Here is a 17,286-nt window from a genome sequence, read left to right as displayed (position 1 = left end):
CAGGCCAGCCCACCGGACTCATCCCCCCCACCCCCACCGCTGTACTCATCTGACCCCCACCCCCGCATGATTGGAGGCTGGTGTGTTTCACAAGAGCCTATCAAAGGCGTGCACTTGGTAGGCTGCACGTTGAGGGGAGCTCGGAGGTAAGTGCACAGTAACATCGCAGAACACTCACGTGGGTCGCCTGCTGGACTGCAAAGTTGAGGTGTATTGGTGGGGCAAGGGCTGCCCTGCAGTTGAGGCGACTTGAGGAGGGGTGGGGTGCAAAGGCAGCCCTGTGGTTGAGGTGACTTTGGTGGGGAGGCAAAGGATGCCCTGCGGTTGAGGTGGATTTGCAGGGGGGGTGGTGGGAAGGCCGCCCTATGGTTGAAGGTAGCACACAGACACGTGCGGGGTTGGGTGGGGGACAAGGGAGGCCACGAGGGACAGTTGTAGAAAGTGACCATTCCCCTGCAGCTGAGACAGTTCAGACGCAGTCACATTGACATGTGTGGAGTCGGGACACTAGCTTATCTGCCCACTCAAGCAGCACAGAGACATGCAAATGCCACCAAGTGCTCCAGGGATTTTCACCCCTTGGGCACAGGCTACAAACTAATAAGTGTTTTAGTGAACTGCAGAACAGTTGGATGACTGGGCAAGTTGTACAACCTCCTTGCAAAAGCTGATGGCAGAGCAGTCACTGGTGGAGGTGCTCACAGCCTCTTGCAATGTCACCATCCCGGTCTGGACCAGTCTCCCCCATGGTTCAAGCTAACAGTGCAGCCTTGCAGTGTGGGTTAGGAGAATGCCTGTGCCTGAGCTGAGAGCACAGCCTGCAGTCCAATGGGCAAAGCTGCTGCCAATCGGTCCGGTGGAGTGGGAAGGAGGTGGGTGGGGTTTCAGGCAGCCATGCAGCGCTCTAAACTCTGGCCATCCAAGTGGTGGCCACCACTCTCCGGGGTGCATTAAGGGGCCTTCATACTTAACCAAGAGAGGTTCTTAGTACACCCAAGCAAACCCACGCATCTCTCTCTTTCATCCTGCAGGAGGAGTACATCAGGATCGTGGAGACTGGTGAACTAGCTGTGTGCCTTGTGATATACAGAGAGTGAAGACGAAGGCCAAGAGAGTGACGGAGGTGCCTGGCTGCACAGACAGAGGAGCAGCACCCTCAGGAAGAAGGGACGGCTGAGGCTTCCACTCACACTGCCCAAGAGTCACAGTGAGCCATTGCTGGTCAGTGCCTAGCTAGGCCCAGGGTCTATAGGCACCACCTTTCATTCCTACAGATGACCGAGAACCAGTGTCACTGAAGACTGCGCATGTCTAGGGAACTGTTCAGTCACATCTGCCACCTGCTGCAGGATTTGGCGCTACGGGGACCTGGAAAACATCCACTGCCAGTGGCCATGAAAGTGACCGCAGTGTTCAATCTCTATGCCAGTGGCTCCATTCAGGGCTTCACAGGAGACCTCTGTGGGATATCACAAGCCTCCAACCATAAATGCATCCATGAGGTCTTTGCGAAGACAGACAACACTGTGCATTTTACTCGGGACCAAGAAAGCCAGGAATCGAGTGATTGGATTTGCCCAGATCTCGGGTTTCCCACAGGTGCAGGGCGCCATCAGCTGCACTCACACGGCGCTCAGATCTCCATCGCAACACGTGGTGAACTATATCAACCGCAAGGGCTTCCGCGCACTCAATGTTCAGCTGGTGTGCGACCACCACAAACACATCCTGCAGGTCAGGACACAATTCCCAGGGAGCGTCCACGACTCCCACATTCTCATTCGGTCTCAGATCCCTGACATCTTCCAGGATCCACAGAGGCTGCAGGGTTGGCTCCTCGGGGACAATGGCTACCCACAGAGGCCGTGGCTGATGACGCCCATGCAGCGGCCTCAGACTGCAGCAGAGCGACGCTATACTGAGGCTCATGCAGCAACTCGTAACTTGGTGGAGCAGATCATCGGGATGCTGAAGATGAGGTTCCGGTGCCTCCTCATTCTTCGCCCCCCATCCCACCCCCTCCACCTGTGGCACTTGCCAACCTTGTCCCTCCCTCCTGCACTTCACTGTGTGAGTGTGTCGCTCCCCTGGGTGGGCAGCAGCAAGCGACACTCTTTGAGGAAGTGTCCACTCATCTTGGCTCCATCGACACGGGCGAGTGCATCACCCTCGGGGAGGGGATTTCAACTGTACCCTCGGGGCCAGGGACCGTCTCAGTGCCCAGCACCGCACGCTCGGTGTGAGTAAGTTACGGGACCTGGTCGGGTCCTTTGACTTGGTGAACGTCTGGCAAAACCTCCATCCCGACTCCAGCGGTTTTACTTTCATGTCACCTGGAGTTGGAGCGTCCAGACTCGAGCGCCTTTACGTTTCCAAGGCACTCGTGTCCTGCGTTTCTTTGGCTTCTGTGCGGCAGGTGCTGTGCATGAACCACCGTCTGGTGTGGGCGGAGCTCACTCTGTTCTGCGCTCGGACGGGGTCCGTGTACTAGCCCTTTAACAACCTGTTGCTGGAGGACGAGCGGTTCCTGGACTCGTTTCGTCGTTTCTGGGCCGGCTGGAGAAGGAAGCCGGGAGGCTTCCCCTCCTTGAGGCTCTGGTGGGACGTGGGCAAGACTCACGTCCGAGTTTTCTGTCAGGAGTACGCGAGGGGGTCGGCAAAGAGGCGGAAATCCAGAGTCGAGGAGTTGGAGAAGGAGGTGCTCGACCTGGAGACACGTCTCCGTCAGCCCAGCATGGAACCGGCCCTGCGGCCGGTGTGCGACGCGGACCCGGCCCTGCGGCCGGTGTGCGACGCGGACCCGGCCCTGCGGCCGGTGTGCGACGCGGACCCGGCCCTGCGGCCGGTGTGCGACGCGGACCCGGGCCTGCGGCCGGTGTGCGACGCGGACCCGGCCCTGCGGCCGGTGTGCGACGCGGACCCGGCCCTGCGGCCGGTGTGCGACGCGGACCCGGCCCTGCGGCCGGTGTGCGACGCGGACCCGGCCCTGCGGCCGGTGTACGACGCGGACCCGGCCCTGCGGTCAGTGTACGATGTGAGGAAGGGCGCGCTGCGGGACCTGCAACTCGTCGGGTCTCGGGGTGAGTTCGTGAGGTCAGGGATCCGGTTCCTCAAGGACCTGGACCGTGGCTCCCCCTCCTTCTACTCGCTGGAAAAAAGGCACGGCGTCCGTCAGCAGCTCCTTACGCTGCTGGGCCAACAACGGATCCCTCGTCTCGGATCTGGAGGGCATCAGGGCCATCGCCCGAGACTATTACACTGCCCTGTTCTCTCCGGACCCGTCCAGCGAGGAATCTCCCAGAGTTTTGTGGGAGGACCTGCCGCAGGTCGGCCGGGAAGGTGCCAGAAAGCTTGACTCCCCTATAAGTCTGGGGGAGCTGACCGGCACCCTCGACAGCCTCTCCAGGGGCAAATCCCCGGGGCTGGAGGGGCTGACTGTGGAGTTCTTCAGGGCGTTCTGGGATATCCTCAGGATCCACTACGCGGGGGTCCTTGGGGAGAGTATCGCTCCTGGGGAGATGCCCCTCTCGTGGCGCAGGGCCGTGATTGCCCTGCTGCCTAAGACGGGGGATCTCCATCAACATAGAAACTGGCGCCCGGTCTCCCTCCTCAGCACGGATTACAAGATCTTTGGCAGGGCCATGTCTTCTCGCCTTGGCACCGCGCTGGACCACATGGTCCACCCTGACCAGTCCTACAGGGTCCCGGGCTGGACCAGCTTCAATAATATTCATCTGGTCCAGGACATTGTCCACTTTTCCCAGAGGACTGGTCTGTCGATCACCTTCCTGTCTCTTGACCAGGAGAAGGCGTTCGACAATGTGTTACAGCCCGATTGAACCCGAATTCCTCACATCAACATCATATACAGCTATATCTGTTTTCCCCAGTTTATTTCCACAAATTGCTTTGTGTGATTGCAATAACTCTTTTAAATCACTCCAACACTTTTCTAGAAGGTAACCCAACATCAGAATTAGATTTTAAGGAGTTCCTCATTGTCCAATTTAATCAGAGGAAGGTCAATTCCAGAACCCTCAATTTCTTACTTACAACTATCAATACCTCCTCCTGTTTATTCTCTCTGTCAAAGTATTTTTTGAACATATTTACATGGCACATTCACTGACTCATCTTCCAATCTGGAATATTTACTATGTAGTTTGCTTCCCTCTGTCTCTTTTCAATCTGGTAAAATCCACTAAACCTTGCGTTCAACAGGGTTCACCTGACACTGGCAACAACATTAACACTTTCTTCCCAGTCACAAAACTGCAAGCCTTGTCCCTCTTTGCCTTCATCACTCATTGAGATACCTTTAAATGTTTGCTAGCTAGTTCACATTCCTGACTTAGTCTCTCTCTGAATTTTGTCACATAATCCAGGCAAATCGTTTCAGAGCTTTGACTCACTAATTTCTCCTGAGTCAGCTTGAGTGGTCCCCTTAGTTCATGACCTTGAATTAACTCGAAAGGATTGAACCCTGTTGGCTCACTAGGGATGTCCCTAATAGCAAACAACAAGGATGGAATCCCTTGATCCCTATTATGTGGATAATCTTGACTAAATGCTCTAATCATAGTCCTTAAAGTCTGATGTCACCTTTCCAAAGCACCTGGCGATTCAGGATGATAGGCTGACTACCTAAAGTCCTGGGCTGTTTATTTACTTCATTAAACAGCTGTGACATGAAATTAGAACCCTGATCGGACTGTATTTCCTTTGGTCATCCAGCCCTTGTAAAGAATTTGGTTAACTCCTCTACAAAAACCTCTGCTGATTTCAAATCACTTTTTAAAATTTACCTTACACAAGGAAATAGGTTTGATGTCGCTAAGGGGATTCCCTTAATTAAAATTTTATCCTGCAATAAACCTTCTGGACAACAGATGGCAATATCCCATAACTAGCTCCCAGTTCCCTTAACACTTTGACATCCTTTCCTGCTATTCCCTGTAAACATGGACACACTCAACAGTATATATTTTATATTTGCATATAAAATCTTTAAACATCTGTGCAACTTGCCCTTTGGAACACCCTTGGGAAGTTATCAACACATTCCCACTTCTCTAGCATTAAAGCAAAATACTGCGGATGCTGGGAATCTGAAACAAAAACAAAAATACCTGGAAAAACTCAGCAGGTCTGGCAGCATCGGCGGAGAGGAATAAAGTTAACGTTTCGAGTCCGAATGACCCTTGAACAGAACTAAGGGAATAGAGAAATGGGGTGAAATGTAAGCTGGTAGAGGGGGGTGGGACAGTTAGAGCTGGATAGAGGGCCAGTGATAGGTGGAGACAAAGAAGAGATTGCCAAAGATGTCATAGACAAAAGGACAAAGGGGTGTTGATGGTGGTGATATTATCTAAGGAATGTGCTAATAGGAACATTAAGGACAAGCAAGTGGCAGATAGCCCTAGTGGGGATGGGGTGGGGGGAAGGGATCGAAATGGGCTAAAAGGTGGAGATAAAACAATAGATTGAAATAAATTTAAAAATATGTGGGAAAAGAAAAATATATATTTTTTAAATTATAAATTATTGGAAAAAGGGGGATCGGAAAGGGGGTGGAGATGGGGGAGAGAGTTCATGATCTAAAATTGTTGAACTCAATATTCAGTCCGGAAGGCTGTAAAGTGCCTAGTTGGAAGATGAGGTGCTGTTCCTCCACTTTGCGTTGAGCTTCACTGGAACAATGCAGCAAGCCAAGGAGTGACATGTGGGCATGAGAGCAGGGTGGTGTGTGAAATGGCCAGCGACAGGGAGGTCTGTGTCATGCTTTTCCCAGCTATTTTTAAATTTATTTCGATCTATTGTTTTATCTCCACCTTTTAGCCCATTTCGATCCCTTCCCCCCAACCCACCCCCACTAGGGCCATAGGGCCATCTGCCACTTGCTTGTCCTGCTTGCTACCCTTAATGTCCCCATTAGCACATTCCTTAGATAATATCACCACCGTCAACACCCCTTTGTCCTTTTCTCTATGCAATCTCTTCTTTGCCTCCACCTATCACTGGCCCCATATCCAGCTCTACCTGTCCCACCCCCCTCTACCAGCTTATATTTCACCTCATTTCTTCATTTCCTTAGTTCTGATGAAGAGTCATTCAGACTCGAAACGTTAACTGTGTTCCTCTCCGCAGATGCTGTCAGACCTGCTGAGTTTTTCCAGCTATTTTTGTTTTTGTCACACTTCTCTAGCTACCATTGTACAAAACCCACTGCTTTTTCTTGTCTCTGGACCTCTGAGCCCACAGCACTCTTACTTTCAGAACTTTTCTGAGTTCCTATCACCGCAATTGGTTTCCTGTTTAAACTCCAACAACTTGACCTCGTATGTCCAGCCTTATTACAATGCTAATACATCAGTTTCATTCCTTCAACTTTACTTTCCACCTTGCCACCTTTAAGAGACTGGCGTCCTTCCGCTTGATCCTCAATATTAAACTTTTTACCAGCACTAGATCCTTTTATTTAATTCATTTACGGGATGTGGGCTTCACTGGCATTTATTGCCCATCCCTAATTGCCCTTGAGAAGGTGCTGATGAGCTGCCTTCTTGAACCGCTGCAGTCCATGTGGTGTAGGTACACCCACAGTGCTGTTAGTGAGGGAGTTCCAGGATTTTGACCCAGCGACAGTGAAGGAACAGTGATATCTTTCCAAGTCAGGATGGTGTGTGGCTTGGAGGGGAACTTCCAGGTGGTGGTGTTCCCATGTGTCTACTGCCCTTCTCCTTCTAGATGGTAGTGGTCGTGGTTTTGGAAGGTGCTGTCTAAGGAGCCTTGGTGAATTACTGCAGTGCATCTTGTAGATGGTACACACTGCTGCTACTGCGCGTCGGTGGGGGAGGGAATGAATGTTTGTGGATGGGGTGCCAATCAAGCAGGCTGCTTTGTCCTGGACAGTGTCAAGCTTCTTGAGTGTTGTGGGAGCTGCACTCATCCAGGCAAGTGAAGTGTGTTCCATCACACTCCTGACTTGTGCCTTGTCGATGGTGGACAGGCTTTGGGGAGTCAGGAGGTGAGTTACTCGTCGCAGGATTCCTAGCCTCTGACCTGCTCTTGTAGCCACAGTATTTATATGGCTAGCCCAATTCAGTTTCTGGTCAATACTAACACCCAGGATGTTGATAGTGGGGGATTCAGTGATGGTAATGCCATTGAACATCAAGGGGCGATGGTTAGATATTCTCTTGTTGGAGATGGCCATTGCCTGACACTTGTGTGGTGTGAATGTTACTTGCCACTTGTCAGCCCAAGCCTGGATATTGTCCAGGTCTTGCTGCATTTGGGCATGGACTGCTTCAGTATCTGAGGAGTCGCGAATGGTGCTGAACATTATGCAATCATCAGCAAATATCTCCACTTCTGACCTTATGATGGAAGGAAGGTCATTGATGAAGCAGCTGAAGATGGTTGGGCTGAGGACACTACCCTGAGGAACTCCTGCAGTGATGTCCTGGAGCTGAGATGACTGACCCCCAGCAACCACAACCATTTTCCTTTGTGCTAGGTATGACTAGGAGAGTTTTCCCCCTGATTCCCATTGACTCCAGTTTTGTTCGGGCTCCTTGATCCCACACTCAGTCAAATGCTGCCTTGATGTCAAAGGCAGTCAGTCTCACCTCACCTCGGGAGTTCAGCTCTTTTATCCATGTTTGAACCAAGGCTCTAATGAGGTCAGGAGCTGAGTGGCCCTGGCGGAACCCAAACTGGGCGTCAGTGAGCAGGTTATTGCCAAGCAAGTGCTGCTTGATAGCACTGTTAACGACCACTTCCATTACATTAATGATGATGGAGAGTAGACAGATGGGGCGGTAATTTGCCGGGTTGGATTTGTGCTGCTTTTTGTGTACAGGGCATAGCTGGGTGATGTTCCACATAGCTGGGTAGATGCCAGTGTTGTAGCTGTACTGGAACAGCTTGGCTAGGGGTGTGGCAAGTACTGGAGCACAAGTCTTCAGTGCTATTGCTGGAATATTTCAGGGCCCATAACCTTCGCATTATCCAGTGCCTTCAGCCATTTCTTGATATCACATGGAGTGAATCGAGTTGACTAAAAACTGGCATCTGTGATACTGGGGACCTCCAGATGAGGCTGAGATGGATCATCCACTCGGCACTTGTGGCTCAAGATTGTAGCAAATGCTACAGCCTTATCTTTTGCACTGATGTGCTGGGCTCCCCTATCATTGAGGATGGGGATATTTGTGGAGCCTCCTCCTCCAGTGAGTTGTTTAATTGTCCAGCACCATTCACGACTGGATATGGCAGGACTGCAGAGCTTAGATCCGATTTGTTGATTGTGGGATCGCTTATCTCTGTCTATCACTTGCTGCTTATGTTGTTTGGAATGCAAGTAGTCCTGTGTTATAGCTTCACCGGGTTGACACATCATTTTTAAGTATAAAAGCAAAAAACTACTGCGGATGCTGGAAATCCAAAACAAAAACAGAATTACCTGGAAAAACTCAGCAGGTCTGGCAGCATCGGCGGAGAAGAAAAGAGTTGACGTTTCGAGTCCTCACGACCCTTCAGCAGAATTGAGTATAGTTAGGAGAGGGGTGAAATATAAGCTGGTTTAAGGTGGGGGGGGGGGAGAGAAGTTGAGGGGGGAGGGGTGGGGGGGAGAGAAGTTGGGGGGGTGGGGTGGTTGTAGGGACAAGCAAGCAGTGATAGGAGCAGATAATCAAAAGATGTCACAGACAAAAGGATCAAAGAGGTGTTGAAGGTGGTGATATTATCTAAGAAAAGTGCTAATTAAGAATGGATGGCAGGACACACAAGGTACAGCTCTAGTGGGGGTGGGGTGGAAAGACTGACAAGGTATTAGTTTAGATTTAAAAATAATGGAAATAGGTGGGAAAAGAAAAATCTATATAAATAATTGAAAAAAACAAAAGGAAGGGGGAAGAAACGGGGTGGGGATGGGGGGAGGGAGTTTAAGATCTAAAGTTGTTGAATTCAATATTCAGCCCGGAGGGCTGTAAAGTGCCTAGTCGGAAGATGAGGTGCTGTTCCTCCAGTTTGCATTGGGCTTCACTGGAACAATGCAGCAAGCCAAGGACAGACATGTGGGCAAGAGAACAGGGTGGAGTGTTAAAATGGCAAGCGACAGGGAGGTTTGGGTCTTTCTTGCGGACAGACCGCAGGTGTTCTGCAAAGCAGTCGCCCAGTTTGCATTTGGTCTCTCCAATGTAGAGGAGACCGCATTGGGAGCAACGAATGCAGTAGACTAAGTTAGGAGAAACGCAAGTGAAATGCTGCTTCACTTGAAAGGAGTGTTTGGGCCCTTGGATGGTGAGGAGAGAGGAAGTGAAGGGGCAGTTGTTGCATCTTCTGTGTGGGCATGGGGAGGTGCCATAGGGGGTTGAGGAGTAGGGGGTGATGGAGGAGTGGACCAGGGTGTCCCGGAGGGAACGATCCCTGCGGAATGCCGCCGGGGGGGTGAAGGGAAGATGTGTTTGGTAGTGGCATCATGCTGGAGTTGGCGGAAATGGTGGAGGATGATCCTTTGAATGCGGAGGCTGGTGGGGTGATAAGTGAGGACAAGAATTAATTAGCACATTTTCTTAGATGATATCACCACCTTCAACACCTCTTTGATCCTTTTGTCTGTGACATCTTTTGATTATCTGCTCCTATCACTGCTTGCTTGTCCCTACAACCATGCCCCCCCCCAAACTTCTCTCTCCCCCCCCCACCGCCCCCCACCTTAAACCAGCTTATATTTCACCCTCTCCTAACTATACTCAGTTCTGCTGAAGGGTCATGAGGACTCGAAACGTCAACTCTTTTCTTCTCCGCCGATGCTGCCAGACCTGCTGAGTTTTTACAGGTAATTCTGTTTTCATTTTTAGGTATGCCTGGTGCTGCTCCTGGCATGTCCTCCTGCACTCTTCATTGAACCAGGGTTGATCCCCTGGCTTGATGGTAATGGTAGAGTGGGGGATATGCTGGGTCATGAGGTTACAGATTGTGTTCGAGTACAATTCTGCTGCTGCTGATGGCCCACAGCGCCTCATGGATGCCCAGTCTCAAGGTGCTAGATCTGTTTGAAATCTATCCCATTTAGCACAGTGGTAATGCCACACAACATGATGGAGGACATCCTCAATGTGAAGGTGGGACTTCATCTCCACAATGACTGTGCGGTGGTCACTCCTACCGATACTGTCATGGACAGATGCATCTGCGGCAGGCAGGCTGGTGAGGATGAGGTTAAGTCTGTTTTTCCCTCTTGTTGGTTCCCTCACCACCCGCAGACCCAGTCTAGTAGCTCTGTCATTTAGGACTCGGCCAGCTCAGTCAGTAGTGGTGCTACCGAGCCACCCTTGGTGATGGGCATTGAGGTCCCCCACCCAGAATACATTCTGTGCCCTTGCCACCCTCAGTGCTTCCTCCAAGTGATGTTCAACATGGAGGAGCACTAATTCATCAGCTGAGGAAGGGCGCACTGCGGGACCTGGAGACACGTCTCTGTCAGCCCGACGCGGACCCGGCCCTGTGGTCGGTGTACGATGCGGACCCGGCCCTTCGGTCGGTGTACGATGTGGACCCGGCCCTGCGGTCAGCGTGCGGTGCGGACCCGGCCCTGCGGTCGGTGTGCGATGCGGACCCGGCCCTGTGGTCGGTGTGCGATGCGGACCCGGCCCTGCGGTCGGTGTACGATGCGGACCCGGCCCTGCGGTAAGTGTGCGATGCGGACCCGGCCCTGCGGTCAGTGTACGACGCGGACCTGGCCCTGCGGTCAGTGTACGATGTGAGGAAGGGTGCGCTATGGGACCTGCTGCTCATCGGGTCCCGGGGTGAGTTTGTGAGGTCAGGGATCCGGTTCCTCCAGGACCTGGACCATGGCTCCCCCTCCTTCTACTCACTGGAAAAAAGGCACGGGGTCCGTCAGCAGCTCCTTACGCTGCTGGCCGACAACGGATCCCTCGTCTCGGATCTGGAGGGCATCAGGGCCATCGCCCGAAACTATTACACTGCCCTGTTCTCTCCGGACCCGTCCAGCGAGGATGCTCCCAGAGTTTTGTGGGAGGACCTGCTGCAGGTCGGCCCGGAAGGTGCCGGAAAGCTTGACTCCCCGATAGGTCTGGGGGAGCTGACCGGCGCCCTCGACAGCCTCTCCAGGGACAAATCCCCGGGACTGGACGGGCTGACCGGGGAGCTCTTCAGGACGTTCTGGGATATCCTCAGGATCCACTACGCGGGGGTCCTTGGGGAGAGTATCGCTCCTGGGGAGATGCCCCTCTCGTGGCGCAGGGCCATGATTGCCCTGCTGCCTAAGACGGGGGATCTCCACCAACTTAGAAACTGGTGCCCGGTCTCCCTCCTCAGCACGGATTACAAGATCTTTGGCAGGGCCATGTCTTCTCGCCTTGGCACCGCGCTGGACCACATGGTCCACCCTGACCAGTCCTACAGGGTCCCGGGCTGGACCAGCTTCAATAATATTCATCTGGTCCAGGACATTGTCCACTTTTCCCAGAGGACTGGTCTGTCGATCACCTTCCTGTCTCTTGACCAGGAGAAGGTGTTCGACAATGTGTTACAGCCCGATTGAACCCGAATTCCTCACATCAACATCATATACAGCTATATCTGTTTTCCCCAGTTTATTTCCACAAATTGCTTTGTGTGATTGCAATAACTCTTTTAAATCACTCCAACACTTTTCTAGAAGGTAACCCAACATCACAATTAGATTTTAAGGAGTTCCTCATTGTCTAATTTAATCAGAGGAAGGTCAATTCCAGAACCCTCAATTTCTTACGTACAACTATCAATACCTCCTCCTGTTTATTCTCTCTGTCAAAGTATTTTTTGAACATATTTACATGGCACATTCACTGACTCATCTTCCAATCTGGAATATTTACTATGTAGTTTGCTTCCCTCAGTCTCTTTTCAATCTGGTAAGATCCACTAAACCTTGCGTTCAACAGGGTTCACCTGACACTGGCAACATTAACACTTTCTTCCCAGTCACAAAACTGCAAGCCTTTTCCCTCTTTGCCTTCATCACTCATTGAGATACATTTAAATGTTTGCTAGCTAGCTCACATTGGTGTCACCTGTGGCTCAGTTCATAGCGCCCTTGCCTTTGAATCAGAGGGTTGTGGGTTCATGTCCCACTCCTGGAAAAACCAAGAACTGTGATTGTACTCAAAAGAAGTTGCAATCTGTGACTGTTGGCAACTTGAAAGAGTTTCCTTACTTAGTCTCTCTCTGAATTTTGTCACATAATCCAGGCAAATCATTTCAGAGCTTTGACTCACTAATTTCTCCTGAATCAGCTTGAGTGGTTCCCTTAGTTCATGACCTTGAATTAACTCGAACCCTGTTGGCTCACTAGGGATGTCCCTAATAGCAAACAACAAGGATGGAATCCCTTGATCCCTATTAGGTGGATAATCTTGACTAAATGCTCTAATCATAGTCCTTAAAGTCTGATGTCACCTTTCCAAAGCACCTGGCGATTCAGGATGATAGGCTGACTACCTAAAGTCCTAGGCTGTTTATTTACTTCATTAAACAGCTGTGACATGAAATTAGAACCCTGATCGGACTGTATTTCCTTTGGTATTCCAGCCCTTGTAAAGAATTTGGTTAACTCCTCTGCAAAAACCTCTACTGATTTCAAATCACTTTTTAAATTTACCTTATACAAGGAAATAGGTTTGATGTCGCTAAGGGGATTCCCTTAATTAAAATTTTATCCTGCAATAAACCTTCTGGACAACAGATGGCAATATCCCATAACTAGCTCCCAGTTCCCTTAACATTTTGACATCCTTTCCTGCTATTCCCTGTAAACATTGACACACTCAACAGTATATATTTTATATTTGCATATAAAATCTTTAAACATCTGTGCAACTTGCCCTTTGGAACACCCTTGGGAAGTTATCAACACATTCCCACTTCTCTAGCATTAAAGCAAAATACTGCGGGTGCTGGGAATCTGAAACAAAAACAAAAATAGCTGGAAAAACTCAGCAGGTCTGGCAGCATCGGCGGAGACGAACACAGTTAACGTTTCGAGTCCGTATGACCCTTCAACAGAACTAGGGAAATAGAGAAATGGGGTGAAATATAAGCTGGTAGAAGGGGGTGGGACAGGTAGAGCTCGATAGAGGGCCAGTGATAGGTGGAGGCAAAGAAGAGATTGCCAAAGATGTCATGGACAAAAGGACAAAGGGGTGTTGACGGTGGTGATATTATCTAAGGAATGTGCTCATGGGGACATTAAGGGGAGCAAACAAGGCAAGCTAGTGGCAGATGGCCCTAGTGGGGGTGGGGTGGGGGGAAGGGATTGAAATGGGCTAAAAGGTGGAGATAAACAATAGATCGAAATAAATTTAAAAATAGGTGGGAAAAGAAAAATATATATTTTTTAAATGATAAATTATTGGAAAAAGGGGGATCGGAAAGGGGTTGGGGATGGAGGAGAGAGTTCATGGTCTGAAGTTGTTGAACTCAATATTCAGTCCGGAAGGCTGTAAAGTGCCCAGTTGGAAGATGAGGTGCTGTTCCTCCAGTTTGCGTTGAGCTTCACTGGAACAATGCAGCAGGCCAAGGACAGACATGTGGGCATGAGAGCAGGGTGGGGTGTTGAAATGGCCAGCGACAGGGAGGTCTGTGTCATGCTTTTCCCAGCTATTTTTAAATTTATTTCGATCTATTGTTTATCTCCACCTTACAGCCCATTTCGATCCCTTCCCCCCACCCCACCCCCACTAGGACCATCTGCCACTTGCTTGTCCTGCTTTCTACCCTTAATGTCCCCATTAGCACATTCCTTAGATAATATCACCACCTTCAACACCCCTTTGTCCTTTTGTCTGTGGCATCTTTGGCAATCTCTTCTTTGCCTCCACCTATCACTGGCCCCCTACCCAGCTCTACCTGCCCCACCCCCCTCTACCAGCTTATATTTCACCTCATTTCTTCATTTCCTTAGTTCTGTTGAACGGTCATTCAGACTCGAAACGTTAACTGTGTTCCTCTCCGCAGACGCTGTCAGACCTGCTGAGTTTTTCCAGCTATTTTTGTTTTTGTCACACTTCTCTAGCTACCATTGTACAAAACCCACTGCTTTTTCTTGACTCTGGACCTCTGAGCCCACAGCACTCTTACTTTCAGAACTTTTCTGAGTTCCTATCACCGCAATTGGTTTCCTGTTTAAACTCCAACAACTTGACCTCGTATGTCCAGCCTTATTACAATGCTGACACGTCAGTTTCATTCCTTTAACTCTACTTTCCACCTTGCCACCTTTAAGAGACTGGCGTCCTTCCGCTTGATCCTCAATATTAAACTTTTTACCAGCACTAGGTCCTTTCATTTAATTCATTTACGGGATATGGGCTTCACTGTCTGAGCCAGCATTTATTGCCCATCCCTAATTGCCCTTGAGAAGGTGCTGATGAGCTGCCTTCTTGAACCGCTGCAGTCCATGTGGTGTAGGTACACCCACAGTGCTGTTAGGGAGGGAGTTCTAGGATTTTGACCCAGCGACAGTGAAGGACCGGCGATATATTTCCAAGTCAGGATGGTGTGTGGCTTGGAGGGGAACTTCCAGGCGGTGGTGTTCCCATCTACCTGCTGCCCTTGTCCTTCCAGATGGTAGTGGTCGTGGGTTTGGAAGATGCTGTCTAAGGAGCCTTGGTGAATTCCTGCAGTGCATTTTGTAGATGATACACACTGCTGCCACTATGTATCGGTGGGGGAGGGAATGAATGTTTGTAGATGTGGTGCCAATCAAGTGGGCTGCTTTGTCCTGGACAGTGTCAAGCTTCTTGAGTGTTGTGGGAGCTGCACTCATCCAGGCAAGTGGGGAATATTCCATCACACTCCTGACTTGTGCCTTGCAGATGGTGGACAGGCTTTGGGGAGTCAGGAGGTGAGTTACGCGTCACAGGATTCCTAGCCTCTGACCTGCTCTTGTAGCCACAGTATTTATATGGCTAGTCCAGTTCAGTTTCTGGTCAATACTAACACCCAGGATGTTGATAGTGGGGATTCAGTGATGGTAATGCCATTGAACATCAAGGGGCGATGGTTAGATTCTCTCTTGTTGGAGATGGTCATTGCCTGACACTTGTGTGGCACGAATGTTACTTGCCACTTGTCAGCCCAAGCCTGGATATTGTCCAGGTCTTGCTGCATTTAGACATGGACTGCTTCAGTATCTGAGGAGTCGTGAATGGTGCTGAACATTGTGCAATCATCAGCGAATATCTCCACTTCTGACCTTATGATGGAAGGAAGGTCATTGATGAAGGAGCTGAAGATGGTTGGGCCGAGGACACTACCCTGAGGAGCTCCTGCAGTGATGTCCTGGAGCTGAGATGACTGACCTCCAACAACCACAACCAGCTTCCTTTGTGCTAGGTATGACTAGGAGAGTTTTCCCCCTGATTCCCATTGACTCCAGTTTTTCTAGGGCTCCTTGATGCCACACTCGGTCAAATGCTGCCTTGATGTCAAGGGCAGTCAGTCTCACCTCACCTCGGGAGTTCAGCTCTTTTATCCATGTTTGAACCAAGTCTGTAATGAGGTCAGGAGCTGAGCGGCCCTGGCAGAATCCAAACTGGGCATCAGTGAGCAGGTTATTGCTAAGCATGTGCCACTTGACAGCACTGTTAATGACTCCTTCCATTACATTAATGATGATGAAGAGTAGACAGATGGGGCGGTATTTTGCCAGGTTGGATTTGTCCTGCTTTTTGTGTACAGGGCATAGCTGGGTGATGTTCCACATAACTGGGTAGATGCCAGTGTTGTAGCTGTACTGGAACAGCTTGGCTAGGGGTGTGGCAAGTACTGGAGCACAAGTCTTCAGTACTATTGCCGGAATATTGTCAGGGCCCATAGCCTTCACATTACCCAGTGCCTTCAGCCATTTCTTGATATCACATGGAGTGAATCGAGTTGGCTGATGACTGGCATCTGTGATGCTGGGGACCTCCGGAGGAGGCCGAGATGGATCATCCACTCGGCACTTGTGGCTGAAGATTGTAGCAAATGCTTTAGCCTTATCTTTTGCACTGATGTGCTGGGCTCCCCCATCATTGAGGATGGGGATATTTGTGGAGCCTCCTCCTCCAGTGAGTTGTTTAATTGTCCACCACCATTCACAACTCGATGTGGCAGGACTGCAGAGCTTAGATCCGATCTGTTGATTGTGGGATCGCTTAGCCCTGTCTATCACTTGCTGCTTATGTTGTTTGGAATGCAAGTAGTCCTGTATTATAGCTTCACCAGGTTGACACCTCATTTTTAGGTATGCCTGGTGCTGCTCCTGGCATTCCCTCCTGCACTCTTCATTGAACCAGGGTTGATCCCCTGCCTTGATGGTAATGGTAGAGTGGGGGATATGCCGGGCCATGAGGTTACAGATTGTCTTCGAGTACAATTCTGCTACTGCTGATGGCCCACAGCGCCTCATGGATGCCCAGTCTCAAGGTGCTAGATCTGTTTGAAATCTATCTATTTAGCAAGGGGGTAGTGCCACACAACACGATGCAGGGTATCCTCAATGTGAAGGTGGGACTTCATCTCCACAATGACTGTGCGGTGGTCACTCCTACTGATACTGTCATGGACAGATGCATCTGCGGCAGGCAGGCTGGTGAGGATGAGGTCAAGTATGTTTTTCCCTCTTGTTGGTTCCCTCGCCATCTGCCACAGACCTAGTCTAGCAGTTATGTCCTTTAGGACTCAGCCAGCTCGGTCAGTAGTGGTGCTACCGAGCCACTCTTGTGATGGACATTGAAGTCCCTGCCAGAGTACATTCTGCGCCCTTGCTACCCCTTAGTACTTTCTCCAAGTGATGTTCAACATGAAGGAGCACTGATTCATCAGCTGAGGGAGGGCGGTATGTGGTAACCAGCCCCGGGACATCACTGCAGGAGTTCCTCGGGGTAGTGTCCTCAGTGCAACCATCTTCAGCTGCTTCATCAATGAACTTCCTTCCATCATAAGGTCAGAAGTGGGGATATTCGCTGATGATTGCACAATGTTCAGCACCATTCGTGACTCCTCAGATACTGAAGCAGTCCATGTCCGTATGCAGCAAGACCTGGACAATATCCAGGCTTGGACTGACAAGCCTGAATTACTATCTCTCCTTTCTTCCTTTATTCTAAGTTTCACTTCAGATAATTCATACTATCTGGCTTCTTTCTCTCTCTTGAAACTTTCTATCTCTTTCTCTCCCTCTCTGCCCTCACTTGCTAACTTTTCTCTCTGAAGTTCAAGTTCAAGCTTTCA

Source organism: Cetorhinus maximus, chromosome 22 (assembly GCF_964194155.1).
Source record: "Cetorhinus maximus chromosome 22, sCetMax3.hap1.1, whole genome shotgun sequence".
Lineage (NCBI taxonomy): Eukaryota > Metazoa > Chordata > Chondrichthyes > Lamniformes > Cetorhinidae > Cetorhinus > Cetorhinus maximus.
Note: the sequence above shows the minus strand (reverse complement) of the source record.